Raw genomic sequence first — 13,739 nt, forward strand, 5'->3', positions numbered from 1 at the left:
AGCTGCTCTTAGCACCGCATTGCAGGGACACGTCTCGCTTCTTGACTACGTGCTTAGCGCTCTCCGAATTCGCTGCTAACCCCACGGTCCTTCTCAGCTGCAAGTAGCAGCGCTCGCAGTACATAGAGCTTCGCAAGGACCGAAGACCCGGAGGGACATATCTCACACGAAAATGTACGAGGACAGAGACGTATTCTACATTGTCCTGCCTCGTCATCCAGTTTGTGTTTCTGCTGCTTCTGCTGTTAGGAATTGCTCCTCGAAAGACGAGCGAGAGCGTCTTTCTGGGTGCATTGCACTGAGTGAGTGCTTGCTAGTGACTTTGCACTCGGAGCCAAGGCAAGAGGGCGTGCTTGCTCGCAGAACTGAGAACACGCTGTTGGGCAGAGCTGAAAGTGACCGCTGGAGTTCAGCTCCTTCCGACAGCTAATAGCACTTGCGAAGGAAAGCGAGAGTCAACCACCTACCTCTCCTAGTAGCCTGTAACGTGGTGCACACAAACACGGCTCTTGTGCCGCTTCGTTCACCGCCCTCGCCCACGCCTACGCCTTGCTCCGCTTTCACTTGCCGGCGGCCAGAAGCCGCTGCAGGGGCGCCCCACCGCCAGCAGTGTGCCGGCAGCCAAGAGCTCGAGAACGCTGCTTCTGCCCAAGCCCGCCTAGGGCGTTCACCTTTGTTCTCTGAGCTCCGTGCAACAGTCTGCCTCTCACGCACTTCGAATGGAAAACGAAAGCTTTTCGCCTACGCCCTTCACAGAGATCCGTTGCCAGGACGAGAATGACTTGTAGCCGGAGCTCGCCTCCGCCGCGAGGAAGCTGCTCTTAGCACCGCATTGCAGGGACACGTCTCGCTTCTTGACTACGTGCTTAGCGCTCTCCGAATTCGCTGCTAACCCCACGGTCCTTCTCAGCTGCAAGTAGCAGCGCTCGCAGTACATAGAGCTTCGCAAGGACCGAAGACCCGGAGGGAAGTATCGCACACGAAAATGTGGCAGGACAGAGACGTGTTCTACATTTTCCCTTCTCGTCATCCACTTTGTGTTTCTGCTGCTTCTGCTGTTAGGAATCGCTCCTTGAAAGACGAGCGAGAGCGTCTTTCTGGGTGCATTGCACTGAGTGAGTGCTTGCTAGTGACTTTGCACTCGGAGCCAAGGCAAGAGGGCGTGCTTGCCAGCAGAACTGAGAACACGCTTTTGGGCAGAGCTGAAACTGACCGCTGGAGTTCAGCTCTCTCCGGACGGCAGAAGGCGAAGAACGAAGCCGCTTGCGAGCGGCGCAGTGCAGCGAAGAGCACACGAGCAGCCAAAGAGTTCCTTCACAATCGCTTTCACTTCTCAGTGCTCTTGCTGCTTGGAAAAGCAGCACACAGCCTTTGCACGCCAGGGCAAAAGCTGGGGCAGACCCCGTCCTCACTCCTTCGCGGTGCTGTACTCCATGCAGCTAGAGCGAAGCGAGAAGGACGCGAGGAAGAAGAAAGCGTTCTTAAAGTAGCCCCCTGGCAGCAGCCCTGAAAGGGCGAATAGCACACGGCGTCTCGCTGCCCGCCGTTCTACATACTCGCGGCTCCCTCTGCCGACTCGCAAAAGTTGCTACCAGAGCAGAGGCGGCCAGATTGAAGAGGCAGTGCCTAGGTTCACCTTCTCCTTAGGAACTGCACGTAAGCCACGTCCAGCTCCTCGCTGCACTCTGGATTTCCCTTCTCCGCGGCACTTACCGTGGTGCTGTGTGCAACTCGGCGCCTAAAAGTGACCGCTAATGCTTTCACAGCGGGCTGTAAGGCAACCAAGGAGCAGCACAAGCAGCAGTGCTTCAGCTTGCTCCTTCCTACTGCTAAGGGCACTTGGGAAGGCAAGCGAGAGTCAACCACCTTCCTCTCCTAGTAGCCTGTAACGTGGTGCACACAAACACGGCTCTTGTGCCGCTTCGTTCACCGCCCTCGCCCACGCCTACACCTGGCTCCGCTTTCACTTGCCGGCGGCCAGAAGACGCTGCAGGGGCGCCACATAGCCAGCAGTGTGCCGGCTGCCAAGAGCTCGAGAACGCTGCTTCTGCCCAAGCCCGCCTAGGGCGTGCACCTTTGTTCTCAGAGCTCCGTGCAACAGTCTACCTCGCACGCACTTCGAATGGAAAACGAAAGCTTTTCGCCTACGCCCTTCACAGAGATCCGTTGCCAGGACGAGAATGACTTGTAGCCGGAGCTCGCCCCCGCCGCGAGGAACTGCTCTTAGTACCGCATTGCAAGGACACGTCTCGCTTCTTGACTACGTGCTTAGCGCTCTCCGAATTCGCTGCTAGCCCCACGGTCCTTCTCAGCTGCAAGTAGCAGCGCTCGCAGTACATAGAGCTTCGCAAGGACCGAAGACCCGGAGGGACATATCTCACACGAAAATGTACGAGGACAGAGACGTATTCTACATTGTCCTGCCTCGTCATCCACTTTGTGTTTCTGCTGCTTCTGCTGTTAGGAATTGCTCCTCGAAAGACGAGCGAGAGCGTCTTTCTGGGTGCATTGCACTGAGTGAGTGCTTGCTAGTGACTTTGCACTCGGAGGCAAGGCAAGAGGGCGTGCTTGCTCGCAGAACTGAGAACACGCTGTTGGGCAGAGCTGAAACTGACCGCTGGAGTTCAGCTCCTTCCGACTGCTAATGGCACTTGCGAAGGAAAGCGAGAGTCAACCACCTACCTCTCCTAGTAGCCTGTATCGTGGTGCACACAAACACGGCTCTTGTGCCGCTTCGTTCACCGCCCTCGCCCTCGCCCACGCCTGGGGCCGATTTCACTTCCCGGCGGCCAGAAGCCCCTGCAGGGGCGCCCCATAGCCAGCAGTGTGCCGGCAGCCAAGAGCTAGAGAACGCTGCTTCTGCCCAAGCCCGCCTAGGGCGTTCACCTTTGTTCTCTGAGCTCCGTGCAACAGTCTGCCTCTCTCACACTTCGAACGGAAAACGAAAGCTTTTCGCCTACGCCCTTCACAGAGATCCGTTGCCAGGACGAGAATGACTTGTAGCCGGAGCTCGACCCCGTCGCGAGGAAGCTGCTCTTAGCACCGCATTGCAGGGACACGTCTCGCTTCTTGACTACGTGTTTAGCGCTCTCCGAATTCGCTGCTAGCCCCACGGTCCTTCTCAGCTGCAAGTAGCAGCGCTCGCAGTACATAGAGCTTCGCAAGGACCGAAGACCCGGAGGGACATATCTCACACGAAAATGTACGAGGACAGAGACGTATTCTACATTGTCCTGCCTCGTCATCCACTTTGTGTTTCTGCTGCTTCTGCTGTTAGGAATTGCTCCTCGAAAGACGAGCGAGAGCGTCTTTCTGGGTGCATTGCACTGAGTGAGTGCTTGCTAGTGACTTTGCACTCGGAGCCAAGGCAAGAGGGCGTGCTTGCCCGCAGAACTGAGAACACGCTTTTGGGCAGAGCTGAAACTGACCGCTGGAGTTCAGCTCTCTCCGGACGGCAGAAGGCGAAGAACGAAGCCGCTTGCGAGCGGCGCAGTGCAGCGAAGAGCACACGAGCAGCCAAAGAGCTCCTTCACAATCGCTTTCACTTCTCAGCGCTCTTGCTGCTTGGAAAAGCAGCACACAGCCTTTGCACGCCAGGGCAAAAGCTGGGGCAGACCCCGTCCTCACTCCTTCGCGGTGCTGTACTCCATGCAGCTAGAGCGAAGCGAGAAGGACGCGAGGAAGAAGAAGCCGTTCTTAAAGTAGCCCCCTGGCAGCAGCCCTGAAAGGGCGAATAGCACACGGCGTCTCGCTGCCCGCCGTTCTACATACTCGCGGCTCCCTCTGCCGACTCGCAAAAGTTGCTACCAGAGCAGAGGCGGCCAGATTGAAGAGGCAGTGCCTAGGTTCACCTTCTCCTTAGGAACTGCACGTAAGCCACGTCCAGCTCCTCGCTGCACTCTGGATTTCCCTTCTCCGCGGCACTTATCGTGGTGCTGTGTGCAACTCGGCGCCTAGAAGTGACCGCTAATGCTTTCACAGCGGGCTGTAAGGCAACCAAGGAGCAGCACAAGCAGCAGTGCTTCAGCTTGCTCCTTCCTACTGCTAAGGGCACTTGGGAAGGCAAGCGAGAGTCAACCACCTTCCTCTCCTAGTAGCCTGTAACGTGGTGCACACAAGCACGGCTCTTGTGCCGCTTCGTTCACCGCCCTCGCCCACGCCTACACCTGGCTCCGCTTTCACTTGCCGGCGGCCAGAAGACGCTGCAGGGGCGCCCCATAGCCAGCAGTGTGCCGGCAGCCAAGAGCTCGAGAACGCTGCTTCTGCCCAAGCCCGCCTAGGGCGTGCACCTTTGTTCTCAGAGCTCCGTGCAACAGTCTACCTCGCACGCACTTCGAATGGAAAACGAAAGCTTTTCGCCTACGCCCTTCACAGAGATCCGTTGCCAGGACGAGAATGACTTGTAGCCGGAGCTCGCCCCCGTCGCGAGGAACTGCTCTTAGTACCGCATTGCAAGGACACGTCTCGCTTCTTGACTACGTGCTTAGCGCTCTCCGAATTCGCTGCTAGCCCCACGGTCCTTCTCAGCTGCAAGTAGCAGCGCTCGCAGTACATAGAGCTTCGCAAGGACCGAAGACCCGGAGGGACATATCTCACACGAAAATGTACGAGGACAGAGACGTATTCTACATTGTCCTGCCTCGTCATCCACTTTGTGTTTCTGCTGCTTCTGCTGTTAGGAATTGCTCCTTGAAAGACGAGCGAGAGCGTCTTTCTGGGTGCATTGCACTGAGTGAGTGCTTGCTAGTGACTTTGCACTCGGAGCCAAGGCAAGAGGGCGTGCTTGCTCGCAGAACTGAGAACACACTGTTGGGCAGAGCTGAAACTGACCGCTGGAGTTCAGCTCCTTCCGACTGCTAATGGCACTTGCGAAGGAAAGCGAGAGTCAACCACCTACCTCTCCTAGTAGCCTGTATCGTGGTGCACACAAACACGGCTCTTGTGCCGCTTCGTTCACCGCCCTCGCCCTCGCCCACGCCTGGGGCCGATTTCACTTCCCGGCGGGCAGAAGCCCCTGCAGGGGCGCCCCATAGCCAGCAGTGTGCCGGCAGCCAAGAGCTCGAGAACGCTGCTTCTGCCCAAGCCCGCCTAGGGCGTGCACCTTTGTTCTCAGAGCTCCGTGCAACAGTCTACCTCGCACGCACTTCGAATGGAAAACGAAAGCTTTTCGCCTACGCCCTTCACAGAGATCCGTTGCCAGGACGAGAATGACTTGTAGCCGGAGCTCGCCCCCGTCGCGAGGAACTGCTCTTAGTACCGCATTGCAAGGACACGTCTCGCTTCTTGACTACGTGCTTAGCGCTCTCCGAATTCGCTGCTAGCCCCACGGTCCTTCTCAGCTGCAAGTAGCAGCGCTCGCAGTACATAGAGCTTCGCAAGGACCGAAGACCCGGAGGGACATATCTCACACGAAAATGTACGAGGACAGAGACGTATTCTACATTGTCCTGCCTCGTCATCCACTTTGTGTTTCTGCTGCTTCTGCTGTTAGGAATTGCTCCTCGAAAGACGAGCGAGAGCGTCTTTCTGGGTGCATTGCACTGAGTGAGTGCTTGCTAGTGACTTTGCACTCGGAGCCAAGGCAAGAGGGCGTGCTTGCTCGCAGAACTGAGAACACGCTGTTGGGCAGAGCTGAAACTGACCGCTGGAGTTCAGCTCCTTCCGACTGCTAATGGCACTTGCGAAGGAAAGCGAGAGTCAACCACCTACCTCTCCTAGTAGCCTGTATCGTGGTGCACACAAACACGGCTCTTGTGCCGCTTCGTTCACCGCCCTCGCCCTCGCCCACGCCTGGGGCCGATTTCACTTCCCGGCGGGCAGAAGCCCCTGCAGGGGCGCCCCATAGCCAGCAGTGTGCCGGCAGCCAAGAGCTAGAGAACGCTGCTTCTGCCCAAGCCCGCCTAGGGCGTGCACCTTTGTTCTCTGAGCTCCGTGCAACAGTCTGCCTCTCTCACACTTCGAACGGAAAACGAAAGCTTTTCGCCTACGCCCTTCACAGAGATCCGTTGCCAGAACGAGAATGACTTGTAGCCGGAGCTCGACCCCGTCGCGAGGAAGCTGCTCTTAGCACCGCATTGCAGGGACACGTCTCGCTTCTTGACTACGTGCTTAGCGCTCTCCGAATTCGCTGCTAGCCCCACGGTCCTTCTCAGCTGGAAGTAGCAGCGCTCGCAGTACATAGAGCTTCGCAAGGACCGAAGACCCGGAGGGACATATCTCACACGAAAATGTACGAGGACAGAGACGTATTCTACATTGTCCTGCCTCGTCATCCACTTTGTGTTTCTGCTGCTTCTGCTGTTAGGAATTGCTCCTCGAAAGACGAGCGAGAGCGTCTTTCTGGGTGCATTGCACTGAGTGAGTGCTTGCTAGTGACTTTGCACTCGGAGCCAAGGCAAGAGGGCGTGCTTGCTCGCAGAACTGAGAACACGCTGTTGGGCAGAGCTGAAACTGACCGCTGGAGTTCAGCTCCTTCCGACTGCTAATGGCACTTGCGAAGGAAAGCGAGAGTCAACCACCTACCTCTCCTAGTAGCCTGTATCGTGGTGCACACAAACACGGCTCTTGTGCCGCTTCGTTCACCGCCCTCGCCCTCGCCCACGCCTGGGGCCGATTTCACTTCCCGGCGGGCAGAAGCCCCTGCAGGGGCGCCCCATAGCCAGCAGTGTGCCGGCAGCCAAGAGCTAGAGAACGCTGCTTCTGCCCAAGCCCGCCTAGGGCGTTCACCTTTGTTCTCTGAGCTCCGTGCAACAGTCTGCCTCTCTCACACTTCGAACGGAAAACGAAAGCTTTTCGCCTACGCCCTTCACAGAGATCCGTTGCCAGAACGAGAATGACTTGTAGCCGGAGCTCGACCCCGTCGCGAGGAAGCTGCTCTTAGCACCGCATTGCAGGGACACGTCTCGCTTCTTGACTACGTGCTTAGCGCTCTCCGAATTCGCTGCTAGCCCCACGGTCCTTCTCAGCTGCAAGTAGCAGCGCTCGCAGTACATAGAGCTTCGCAAGGACCGAAGACCCGGAGGGACATATCGCACACGAAAATGTACGAGGACAGAGACGTGTTCTACATTGTCCTTTCTCGTCATCCAGTTTGTACATCTGCTTCCTTTGCTGTTAGGAATCGCTCCTTGAAAGACGAGCGAGAGCGTCCTTCTGGGTGCATTGCACTGAGTGAGTGCTCGCTAGGGTCTTTGCACTCGGAGCCAAGGCAAGAGGGCGTGCTTGCTCGCAGAACTGAGAACACGCTGTTGGGCAGAGCTGAAACTGACCGCTGGAGTTTAGCTCTCTCCGGACGGCAGAAGGCGAAGAACGAAGCCGCTTGGGAGCGGCGCTGTGCAGCGAAGAGCACACGAGTGAGTGCTCGCTAGTGACTATGCACTCGGAGCCAAGGCAAGAGGGCGTGCTTGCCAGCTGAACTGAGAACACGCTGTTGGGCAGAGCTGAAACTGACCGCTGGAGTTCAGCTCCTTCCGACTGCTAAGGGCACTTGCGAAGGAAAGCGAGAGTCAACCACCTTCCTCTCCTAGTAGCCTGTATCGTGGTGCACACAAGCACGGCTCTTGTGCCGCTTCGTTCACCGCTCTCTCCCTCGCCCTCGCCTGGCGCCGCTTTCACTTCCCGGCGGCCAGAAGCCGCCGCAGGGGCGCCACATAGCCAGCAGTGTGCCGGCAGCCAAGAGCTCGAGAACGCTGCTTCTGCCCAAGCCCGCCTAGGGCGTTCACCTTTGGTCTCAGAGCTCCGTGCAACAGTCTGCCTCTCACGCACTTCAAATGGAAAACGAAAGCTTTTCGCCTACGCCCTTCACAGAGATCCGTTGCCAGGACGAGAATGACTTGTAGCCGGAGCTCGCCTCCGCCGCGAGGAAGCTGCTCTTAGCACCGCATTGCAGGGACACGTCTCGCTTCTTGACTACGTGCTTAGCTCTCTCCGAATTCGCTGCTAGCCCCACGGTCCTTCTCAGCTGCAAGTAGCAGCGCTCGCAGTACATAGAGCTTCGCAAGGACCGAAGACCCGGAGGGAAGTATCGCACACGAAAATGTGGCAGGACAGAGACGTGTTCTACATTTTCCCTTCTCGTCATCCACTTTGTGTTTCTGCTGCTTCTGCTGTTAGGAATTGCTCCTTGAAAGACGAGCGAGAGCGTCTTTCTGGGTGCATTGCACTGAGTGAGTGCTCGCTAGTGACTTTGCACTCGGAGCCAAGGCAAGAGGGCGTGCTTGCCCGCAGAACTGAGAACACGCTTTTGGGCAGAGCTGAAACTGACCGCTGGAGTTCAGCTCTCTCCGGACGGCAGAAGGCGAAGAACGAAGCCGCTTGCGAGCGGCGCAGTGCAGCGAAGAGCACACGAGCAGCCAAAGAGCTCCTTCACAATCGCTTTCACTTCTCAGCGCTCTTGCTGCTTGGAAAAGCAGCACACAGCCTTTGCACGCCAGGGCAAAAGCTGGGGCAGACCCCGTCCTCACTCCTTCGCGGTGCTGTACTCCATGCAGCTAGAGCGAAGCGAGAAGGACGCGAGGAAGAAGAAGCCGTTCTTAAAGTAGCCCCCTGGCAGCAGCCCTGAAAGGGCGAATAGCACACGGCGTCTCGCTGCCCGCCGTTCTACATACTCGCGGCTCCCTCTGCCGACTCGCAAAAGTTGCTACCAGAGCAGAGGCGGCCAGATTGAAGAGGCAGTGCCTAGGTTCACCTTCTCCTTAGGAACTGCACGTAAGCCACGTCCAGCTCCTCGCTGCACTCTGGATTTCCCTTCTCCGCGGCACTTACCGTGGTGCTGTGTGCAACTCGGCGCCTAAAAGTGACCGCTAATGCTTTCACAGCGGGCTGCAAGGCAAGAAAGGAGCAGCACAAGCAGCAGTGCTTCAGCTTGCTCCTTCCTACTGCTAAGGGCACTTGGGAAGGCAAGCGAGAGTCAACCACCTTCCTCTCCTAGTAGCCTGTAACGTGGTGCACACAAGCACGGCTCTTGTGCCGCTTCGTTCACCGCTCTCTCCCTCGCCCTCGCCTTGCTCCGCTTTCACTTCCCGGCGGCCAGAAGCCCCTGCAGGGGCGCCCCATAGCCAGCAGTGTGCCGGCAGCCAAGAGCTAGAGAACGCTGCTTCTGCCCAAGCCCGCCTAGGGCGTGCACCTTTGTTCTCAGAGCTCCGTGCAACAGTCTGCCTCTCTCGCACTTCGAACGGAAAACGAAAGCTTTTCGCCTACGCCCTTCACAGAGATCCGTTGCCAGAACGAGAATGACTTGTAGCCGGAGCTCGCCCCCGCCGCGAGGAAGCTGCTCTTAGCACCGCATTGCAGGGACACGTCTCGCTTCTTGACTACGTGCTTAGCGCTCTCCGAATTCGCTGCTAACCCCACGGTCCTTCTCAGCTGCAAGTAGCAGCGCTCGCAGTACATAGAGCTTCGCAAGGACCGAAGACCCGGAGGGAAGTATCGCACACGAAAATGTGGCAGGACAGAGACGTGTTCTACATTGTCCCTTCTCGTCATCCACTTTGTGTTTCTGCTGCTTCTGCTGTTAGGAATCGCTCCTTGAAAGACGAGCGAGAGCGTCTTTCTGGGTGCATTGCACTGAGTGAGTGCTTGCTAGTGACTTTGCACTCGGAGCCAAGGCAAGAGGGCGTGCTTGCCAGCAGAACTGAGAACACGCTTTTGGGCAGAGCTGAAACTGACCGCTGGAGTTCAGCTCTCTCCGGACGGCAGAAGGCGAAGAACGAAGCCGCTTGCGAGCGGCGCAGTGCAGCGAAGAGCACACGAGCAGCCAAAGAGTTCCTTCACAATCGCTTTCACTTCTCAGTGCTCTTGCTGCTTGGAAAAGCAGCACACAGCCTTTGCACGCCAGGGCAAAAGCTGGGGCAGACCCCGTCCTCACTCCTTCGCGGTGCTGTACTCCATGCAGCTAGAGCGAAGCGAGAAGGACGCGAGGAAGAAGAAAGCGTTCTTAAAGTAGCCCCCTGGCAGCAGCCCTGAAAGGGCGAATAGCACACGGCGTCTCGCTGCCCGCCGTTCTACATACTCGCGGCTCCCTCTGCCGACTCGCAAAAGTTGCTACCAGAGCAGAGGCGGCCAGATTGAAGAGGCAGTGCCTAGGTTCACCTTCTCCTTAGGAACTGCACGTAAGCCACGTCCAGCTCCTCGCTGCACTCTGGATTTCCCTTCTCCGCGGCACTTACCGTGGTGCTGTGTGCAACTCGGCGCCTAGAAGTGACCGCTAATGCTTTCACAGCGGGCTGTAAGGCAACCAAGGAGCAGCACAAGCAGCAGTGCTTCAGCTTGCTCCTTCCTACTGCTAAGGGCACTTGGGAAGGCAAGCGAGAGTCAACCACCTTCCTCTCCTAGTAGCCTGTAACGTGGTGCACACAAACACGGCTCTTGTGCCGCTTCGTTCACCGCCCTCGCCCACGCCTACACCTGGCTCCGCTTTCACTTGCCGGCGGCCAGAAGACGCTGCAGGGGCGCCACATAGCCAGCAGTGTGCCGGCAGCCAAGAGCTAGAGAACGCTGCTTCTGCCCAAGCCCGCCTAGGGCGTGCACCTTTGTTCTCTGAGCTCCGTGCAACAGTCTGCCTCTCTCACACTTCGAACGGAAAACGAAAGCTTTTCGCCTACGCCCTTCACAGAGATCCGTTGCCAGAACGAGAATGACTTGTAGCCGGAGCTCGCCCCCGCCGCGAGGAAGCTGCTCTTAGCACCGCATTGCAGGGACACGTCTCGCTTCTTGACTACGTGCTTAGCGCTCTCCGAATTCGCTGCTAACCCCACGGTCCTTCTCAGCTGCAAGTAGCAGCGCTCGCAGTACATAGAGCTTCGCAAGGACCGAAGACCCGGAGGGACATATCTCACACGAAAATGTACGAGGACAGAGACGTATTCTACATTGTCCTGCCTCGTCATCCAGTTTGTGTTTCTGCTGCTTCTGCTGTTAGGAATTGCTCCTCGAAAGACGAGCGAGAGCGTCTTTCTGGGTGCATTGCACTGAGTGAGTGCTTGCTAGTGACTTTGCACTCGGAGCCAAGGCAAGAGGGCGTGCTTGCTCGCAGAACTGAGAACACGCTGTTGGGCAGAGCTGAAACTGACCGCTGGAGTTCAGCTCCTTCCGACAGCTAATAGCACTTGCGAAGGAAAGCGAGAGTCAACCACCTACCTCTCCTAGTAGCCTGTAACGTGGTGCACACAAACACGGCTCTTGTGCCGCTTCGTTCACCGCCCTCGCCCACGCCTACGCCTTGCTCCGCTTTCACTTGCCGGCGGCCAGAAGCCGCTGCAGGGGCGCCCCACCGCCAGCAGTGTGCCGGCAGCCAAGAGCTCGAGAACGCTGCTTCTGCCCAAGCCCGCCTAGGGCGTTCACCTTTGTTCTCTGAGCTCCGTGCAACAGTCTGCCTCTCACGCACTTCGAATGGAAAACGAAAGCTTTTCGCCTACGCCCTTCACAGAGATCCGTTGCCAGGACGAGAATGACTTGTAGCCGGAGCTCGCCTCCGCCGCGAGGAAGCTGCTCTTAGCACCGCATTGCAGGGACACGTCTCGCTTCTTGACTACGTGCTTAGCGCTCTCCGAATTCGCTGCTAACCCCACGGTCCTTCTCAGCTGCAAGTAGCAGCGCTCGCAGTACATAGAGCTTCGCAAGGACCGAAGACCCGGAGGGAAGTATCGCACACGAAAATGTGGCAGGACAGAGACGTGTTCTACATTTTCCCTTCTCGTCATCCACTTTGTGTTTCTGCTGCTTCTGCTGTTAGGAATCGCTCCTTGAAAGACGAGCGAGAGCGTCTTTCTGGGTGCATTGCACTGAGTGAGTGCTTGCTAGTGACTTTGCACTCGGAGCCAAGGCAAGAGGGCGTGCTTGCCAGCAGAACTGAGAACACGCTTTTGGGCAGAGCTGAAACTGACCGCTGGAGTTCAGCTCTCTCCGGACGGCAGAAGGCGAAGAACGAAGCCGCTTGCGAGCGGCGCAGTGCAGCGAAGAGCACACGAGCAGCCAAAGAGTTCCTTCACAATCGCTTTCACTTCTCAGTGCTCTTGCTGCTTGGAAAAGCAGCACACAGCCTTTGCACGCCAGGGCAAAAGCTGGGGCAGACCCCGTCCTCACTCCTTCGCGGTGCTGTACTCCATGCAGCTAGAGCGAAGCGAGAAGGACGCGAGGAAGAAGAAAGCGTTCTTAAAGTAGCCCCCTGGCAGCAGCCCTGAAAGGGCGAATAGCACACGGCGTCTCGCTGCCCGCCGTTCTACATACTCGCGGCTCCCTCTGCCGACTCGCAAAAGTTGCTACCAGAGCAGAGGCGGCCAGATTGAAGAGGCAGTGCCTAGGTTCACCTTCTCCTTAGGAACTGCACGTAAGCCACGTCCAGCTCCTCGCTGCACTCTGGATTTCCCTTCTCCGCGGCACTTACCGTGGTGCTGTGTGCAACTCGGCGCCTAGAAGTGACCGCTAATGCTTTCACAGCGGGCTGTAAGGCAACCAAGGAGCAGCACAAGCAGCAGTGCTTCAGCTTGCTCCTTCCTACTGCTAAGGGCACTTGGGAAGGCAAGCGAGAGTCAACCACCTTCCTCTCCTAGTAGCCTGTAACGTGGTGCACACAAACACGGCTCTTGTGCCGCTTCGTTCACCGCCCTCGCCCACGCCTACACCTGGCTCCGCTTTCACTTGCCGGCGGCCAGAAGACGCTGCAGGGGCGCCACATAGCCAGCAGTGTGCCGGCAGCCAAGAGCTAGAGAACGCTGCTTCTGCCCAAGCCCGCCTAGGGCGTGCACCTTTGTTCTCTGAGCTCCGTGCAACAGTCTGCCTCTCTCACACTTCGAACGGAAAACGAAAGCTTTTCGCCTACGCCCTTCACAGAGATCCGTTGCCAGAACGAGAATGACTTGTAGCCGGAGCTCGCCCCCGCCGCGAGGAAGCTGCTCTTAGCACCGCATTGCAGGGACACGTCTCGCTTCTTGACTACGTGCTTAGCGCTCTCCGAATTCGCTGCTAACCCCACGGTCCTTCTCAGCTGCAAGTAGCAGCGCTCGCAGTACATAGAGCTTCGCAAGGACCGAAGACCCGGAGGGACATATCTCACACGAAAATGTACGAGGACAGAGACGTATTCTACATTGTCCTGCCTCGTCATCCAGTTTGTGTTTCTGCTGCTTCTGCTGTTAGGAATTGCTCCTCGAAAGACGAGCGAGAGCGTCTTTCTGGGTGCATTGCACTGAGTGAGTGCTTGCTAGTGACTTTGCACTCGGAGCCAAGGCAAGAGGGCGTGCTTGCTCGCAGAACTGAGAACACGCTGTTGGGCAGAGCTGAAAGTGACCGCTGGAGTTCAGCTCCTTCCGACAGCTAATAGCACTTGCGAAGGAAAGCGAGAGTCAACCACCTACCTCTCCTAGTAGCCTGTAACGTGGTGCACACAAACACGGCTCTTGTGCCGCTTCGTTCACCGCCCTCGCCCACGCCTACGCCTTGCTCCGCTTTCACTTGCCGGCGGCCAGAAGCCGCTGCAGGGGCGCCCCACCGCCAGCAGTGTGCCGGCAGCCAAGAGCTCGAGAACGCTGCTTCTGCCCAAGCCCGCCTAGGGCGTTCACCTTTGTTCTCTGAGCTCCGTGCAACAGTCTGCCTCTCACGCACTTCGAATGGAAAACGAAAGCTTTTCGCCTACGCCCTTCACAGAGATCCGTTGCCAGGACGAGAATGACTTGTAGCCGGAGCTCGCCTCCGCCGCGAGGAAGCTGCTCTTAGCACCGCATTGCAGGGACACGTCTCGCTTC

The sequence above is a fragment of the Sturnus vulgaris genome, unplaced genomic scaffold (assembly GCF_052056855.1).
Source record: "Sturnus vulgaris isolate bStuVul1 unplaced genomic scaffold, bStuVul1.hap1 Scaffold_151, whole genome shotgun sequence".
Classification (NCBI taxonomy): Eukaryota; Metazoa; Chordata; class Aves; order Passeriformes; family Sturnidae; genus Sturnus; species Sturnus vulgaris.